The 6,525-nt window shown below is 43.4% G+C and overlaps 1 pseudogene; it reads right to left on the bottom strand.

Annotated features, from left to right (window-relative positions):
* Positions 1 to 3,418: 3,418 nt before the first annotated feature.
* On the bottom strand, positions 3,419 to 3,738 carry LOC105568372 (annotated as a pseudogene).
* Positions 3,739 to 6,525: the final 2,787 nt, after the last annotated feature.

The raw sequence follows: 6,525 nt of genomic DNA, 5'->3' as shown, positions 1-6,525 counted from the left end.
GCGTGCTCGAAATGACGCCAATATGGCGGTCAGCTCAGGCCTAAAGGTGCAATTTCACGTGACTTTTCGACGTAGTGGGGGAAAAAGTTGACAGACATTTAAATATACATCATAAAAATATTTCTGTCAACTTTTTCCCCCACTACGTCGAAAAGTCACGTGAAATTGCACCTTTAGGCCTGAGCTGACCGCCATATTGGCGTCACTTTGAGCATACTTGAAAGCATGTAGCCGGTATAGGAGTGTCCCGACCTGTGTATAAGACCGTGGGCGAGAGTCGCTCCGTGAGTGCTATTACTTTTGCGTTATCGGTTACCAAGACTCGATCGCGATGGATGAAGGGATAAAACGCTGTTGATTTGCACACCTTTATCAGTAACAAGTAACGTTCCTCGATTAATTATTGAGTTTCTATACACCAGCTCTTTATCAACGTATACACAGCTATTTCACGAGACTAACCTCATCTAAAAATGAAGGTAAGCCGTGGTGCTTTGTCGCGGTTACATCTCGTTCACGCACCGCTTTTAATTGTCCATCGATTTCGTGTAATCTGTTCCATTTTCGGGAAAAGAGAGAAATTTGTACGACTTCGGCGTTCGCGCTGTAATTCGCTCTGTCGTTCTTCGCAACTCGAACGGGCCAGAAGTAAAGACGGTCGCTTATCGCACGTCGCATTACATTTTGATTAACTGTTGCAATTAATAACAACTATTTATCGCTGGAAATGTCGCTCACATAATTTATTTCGAGGATTAGATTAAATGACAAAGATTGTAAAATATCGTTTCGTTGCGGGCTAATAACTACTTGTTTACCATATATAGTTAACGATGTACAACTCTGCTGTTGCGAGTCGTATCTGTGAGTGGTACTTTTTATTTTAAATTTACGTTGCGCATACAATTACTTCTTTGCATATTCTTTGCATTTATACAAATTCTTAAAAAAACACAATGCCCAACTACAAACTGCGCGAGCGAAGCGCGCGTTTTGTCATTTCTAGTAACATAAAATGTATAGCATTATGAAAATAAGAATTAAAGCCGTTAATAACAAGGGTCTTAACAATCGGTTAACAAATTAACACTCGCGCACGCATTCAACAATTCAACTATGAACATATCGACTATTCAATTTTTGTTCAACAATTTCCCTCTTGAAGATTCACAATCGAATGAAAGTAACGCAACCCACGAAAGAAAGAATTATCCTGTCCTCTTTTTCTTTATCGCTTTTATTTCTTCACAAAGAAGATCGCCTCTTCCTATTTATAATTATACTACAATTTACTAGCCATACAGTATAAACCACGCGGCGAATGGATTGGCACACCTCTCATTATACTTTAAATTATAAACTTGGAGGTAGATTCTGCACGTTCTGCAGAAAGAGATCGGTGGAGGAAAAAGTGAAGAGACGGGGGGCAATATGTGCGCCACCGTTCCCGCGTGTGTGCTTTGAAGGTCGCGCAAAACAGCGGGCGGATTAATTCCATTTTGCGAAACTTGATCGCAACGTGCGCAATGCATACATCTAAGGGCGATGTCGCGAGCGGATACGGGGGACGCCGCTATGAATATCGCAAAATCGGACGATTTTGCGCCGAGCGTCAGAGAACCGCGGCGGTACTTCTTGCACGCACCATGTGGTGCTCGCTAAACGACGGTTTACTCGAGCAGCCACCACCCCATGTAACTATTTTTCCAGCATCCCTCCCGTACGTGCAGCCTACACTTACGTACCTCGGCGTGCGCGCCGCGCAAATTGTTAATTACCGACCATTAGCCTATTAGAGGCGCGTTCGATTTAATTAGCTTGAGACTAATTTTATTGCTCTCTCGTTAGCATGCCGCGGCCGTATGAGGTCGACCCTTTTTCACTGCGGACCCGACCACGTACGTGCATATTACGCACGTGACGCGTGGAAGCGCGCCGTACACTCGCTAATTTATGTTACTGCAAAACATTAAATTTCATTACATCGCTCGCCGTGTCGTTAGAATCTTCTTTTTGGGGGCGTTAAATTTTCGACGCAGCAACGCTACGCGGAATTCTTTTTATTCCTTTATTCCTGAGTTAACGCGCGGGGGAGCAGCTTGAACCGAGAGCTTCGCGTCTCGAGGTCTCAATTACGTGGGCTCGGTTTATGCATTTTCAGTTGCCGTAACGCGGCATTGGCATGTAACACGCAAATACATTTGATATTTAATTAAATCTTACACTCTTTTCCCCGCAATTTGGCCGAATATTTTTCGTATCGGGGGCGCATTCAAAATATCATCTATATTTGCATTTGTAGCGGCGCGCGTACGAACGTATAACCGTTTCGCTGTAATTAAGTGCCAATCTTGAAATGGGTTCGCAATCAAGTATATATTCATATAGGTTTCGTGGGCAATTGTCAATGCTCGTAAACTACCTGCTAAATTTGTTTACGCCAGTCACAAATTATTTATTGCCAACGTTAGTTACTTTATCAAGCTCGACAGAAGCGCTAACCCAAATACAGAGGATATATTCTGACAAATAATGATACCCGGCACGAGCCAAAAACAGACTAAAATGCGCATGTACAAATTATTAAATTTGTCCAAATTGACGCTTATCGGCTGAATAATAAATATCCGTTTCTGTTACTGGCAACCATCGATACAATAACAATTATTCAAACGCGGGTATAATTTAATTACTGCGTGTGTCGGGATTAAAACAATTTTTTAACAGATATGTGATAATTGAAAAGAACAACATGCATACGGGCGCTTATTGGAATATATGTATATATGTATGTATACATATATATTAATAAAACGCGCAATTAAAACGAATATAAGTAGATAGCGTATAGATCTTGTTGAAATCAAAACGAAAAGAATTTTTTAGAAAAAAATGTGAAATTAATTTCTCTATGATAAAAGTATCGAGAACGAAAATTATTAACGATTGGGAATATAAAAAAATGAAGCTTTTAAATATAACATTCAATTATTAAAAAAATCCAAAATTGTATTTCTCGGTTATTTTTAAATTAGATTCATAGCGAGATGGAAAGTTTCAAAAAGCTCACTTAATTTGTATCCCTGTATAAATAATTAAACGCAATTTTTCATAAATCCCCTACAGTACGTGTTAATGAAAGAATTCGAGTAAACACATAATGAGGTCTAGTACACTGAGGAAAATGTCCGATTGAATACAAGCGGATAATCCAATTGCATGTTAACAAACGGATATACCCGATTAAATTGCACATCCGATGGAAAATGCGGATCGGTTTTTCAATCAAATTTCATCGGATATATCCATAATTTAATCGGAAAAATTAACCATCGGTGACACAATTTAATTGGTTTATCCGATAGAAAGTTTTCTTGGCGTAGAAAATAATATAAGAGTACAGAGGTACTAATTGTCGCTATACGCGCTTCCTTAATATCGAAAATATGAGCGGAATTATCCATTCCTCGTGGACACGCTGTAAATCCTGCGTCTAAGCGTACTACCGTCCCGTAGAACGGCACGGCTGGTTTCGGCTCCATTTCAAGCATTGTTATTCAGTCTACGTTTGCGCCTATGTAAATGTTGGTTAAGCCCACCAGCAGGCTGGCAGAGTCCCTCAGGCTCGTCCTATATCATGGCTGTGTGAGAGAGACTATAATCCCACTGCCTACGAGTAGTTTCCTCCTTGCCCATGCCACGTTTAAGACGATATCTCCCGAAGATCTCACTGTCCATCTTCTACGAAAGTTGATCCGCGTGGCGGTATAGCGTTAGGGAATTAAGTTTAATGCATTCAAATACATTTTGTAGCAATTTCCGCCGGTACTAACTTAATAATAATAATAACGTTTTAATTAATAACAATGAAATTGTAATTTGAACCTCGGTGCAACTGCGGAATTAGCATTTCTGAAATGGGGACAATTAAAATTTACAATATCGCAACTGGAGTTCTACAAATAATAACTTGCCAGTTATCAATCTAGCCATTGAACAACGCTTAATTTCCCGTTTAACTTTTCCGTCTAAATTTCTGCTAATCGTATTTTTTCACGAAACCAACCGGCCTCCTTTATACAAAAGGGATTGCCTTACGCTCGGAAGTTTTTTCTTTGGAATAAAAGAAAGATATCAGCCGCACTGTTGACGCGGTTTTCGCTAAAGACACTGTCAGAAAGAAAGCTCATTTAAGAGCGAGCGAACCTAAATGGCGCAGCTGCACGTACTAATTAATTAATTAAAATGTAGAGAAGCCATGCATCGAATAAGGACGTCAAAAGGGCCGACGGGCACGATTAAACAAAGTCGCGACTGTCCGTAGCGCGGTGAAAAGGGCGAGATAAACCGTAACTGCGAAGTAACCTCAGGACATTTTGCATAATGGCAAGATTACGAAGGGAATACGTGGCCTTCGTCAGAGAGTTGAGCGAAGTCGAGTGAGAAAAAATCAAGGATGTACTTAAACATCTACGAGACTCCCTCTCCCTTCCTCCATCTTCTCCCCTTCTCTCTCTTTCTCTTTCTCTCTCTATCTCGTTAACCCTGCCGTGCAGCTGCAGCTGCATCATCCAGCGGGTATACATGAAAAACACGCCGCTTCACTCGGCGCAGCGCGTTAATTTAAGAGCGAATTTCATTTTCCGCGTCCCCGCTGTTGGAGCGTAAGTCCTAACTTGGTGGAAAGTGGTGCGGATTTAAAAATGAAATCTCGTACTCCCAAGTTTTTAATTTTTTTTGATGGCCCGGCATTGTACGCAAGTGGATAAAGGGCCCGGCAAACAAAAAGACGGGGCGCTCCTTTCGCCGCGATGAATTTTTCTGAATTCTTACTGTACCACCGCGAAGAAGTATTCCGTCGCGAAATTGTCCCTTTACAGGCGAATTGCCTGGTGAAACGTTAAACGATTTAACGTAACCGAATTGTAGGAAACGGGCGAAAATTAACAGAATAAAATATTACACGCAAAACGTGCGTATGGCATGGAGAGGAAGTTATTGTTACTTAAAAAAACTTGAATGATTTCACTCGTTATTATTCTCGCTCGGTTAACGAGGCACTCGTCCATCCCACGCGAATCGTCTGTTATCGCATTGATATTATCTGGAAAGGACCGCGCGTCTCTCAGGGTGATTCTCGACCGAGTCGTACGATCGAGATTAATTCCGTTAATTAATCGCCGAAGAAACGTGGCGAAATGAAAAGCGTCCATTATTCGCGACAAGATCGGTGACCGGACGAGGGTGCCGCGGAGCGCACTCTTCGAGCGCCCCTTCCAGCCCATAGCCCCGCCAGAGCTTCATTCATCTCAGGAAATCCCCCTGAAGTGGTCTTCTTTAAATTGAAACTCAAATACACACCCTTAAAGAGCGAGCGAAAGAACCCTCGAGGCGCCGTTGAGCCCATTCGAGACGGTTATTTTTCACGCGCCGTGGTCGGGAGGGACTCGTCGTATCCGCTGGTGGGTGCCGCTGTACGATAAGGTAAGATAACTGTTACGGGAAATCAATTCTCTGCGCGCCGTTAATCGCGATAAATACGCGTTGCGCGATTAGTCACGCTCGGAGGATCGTCATTCGCTACGGGAATTATTTACCCGAATGCGGTTTAGAGATATGCAATTGCGATATACCTGTAAATCGCATTGGAGACAGAATTCGAGTAAATTTAAATTATTTATCGCGGTCCAATGACGTTGCGGAGGCGCCGCAGCTTTCAGCGATGTATAAACGATTTATGAAATAAGAAATTGCCCCTTTATGGAATCGCAATATCCGGAACTGGCTTCCCGCTTTACGAGACAGGTTTATTACTATTGTTATTTATTACGACACGAGCGGATCATGCGCGGCATTTTTACCGACTTCTTCATATTGTTATCACCCACGAGTATTACCTCTTTCCCCCCCCCAACGCCGCGTAACTCGTCGCTCCGCCACGCTATCTCGTGATCCTCTTTCGTTCTATTACTTCTGATGCCTGTTTATACGAAAAAGCGGCTAAGGCCCGGGCCGTAATTAGGATATACCTCTCGGAAGACGTTCCACCTCTTCCACGGGGCGCGCGCCGTGAAAAATACACAGCCTCGCCGGCGACGTCTCGCCGACCTGTACGCCGCGGACAAAATTTTGTCACCTTAAGTGAGTTATGTCCCACGTCTCCCCGTTTTTCCCTTAGTTTCCCTTATTTATCGCCCCACGTATCGTTACGCCTTTATTTATTTGACCGTAATGCCGGGAAACGGATGCACGCGCTCGAATCCCACGGCGGAACTTTCCGACCTGCCCGCGCGTGCACGTAACCCGGCGGTGGACGTGCATAATCTGAAATTCAAATCGAGATCGACCGCCCGATCCGCGCGAGACGCCGTCCTTTTGATTTTTACGACGCCCCGCGCGTATACGCGCCCGGCGTGCACGGCTCGGCCTCCGAATCCGATTTACCGCGTTTAAGTCTCGCGCTTCGAGATACTCGCGTCTGCAGCATCTCCCCCGCCTTTAGCGTTCATTACGCCTTGATTGCAC

The sequence above is a fragment of the Vollenhovia emeryi genome, unplaced genomic scaffold, assembly GCF_000949405.1.
Source record: "Vollenhovia emeryi isolate VEMERY1.0 unplaced genomic scaffold, V.emery_V1.0 DF939130.1, whole genome shotgun sequence".
NCBI lineage: Eukaryota > Metazoa > Arthropoda > Insecta > Hymenoptera > Formicidae > Vollenhovia > Vollenhovia emeryi.
The sequence above is the reverse complement of the archived record's forward strand: the minus strand, read 5'-3'. Positions and strand labels throughout refer to the sequence as shown.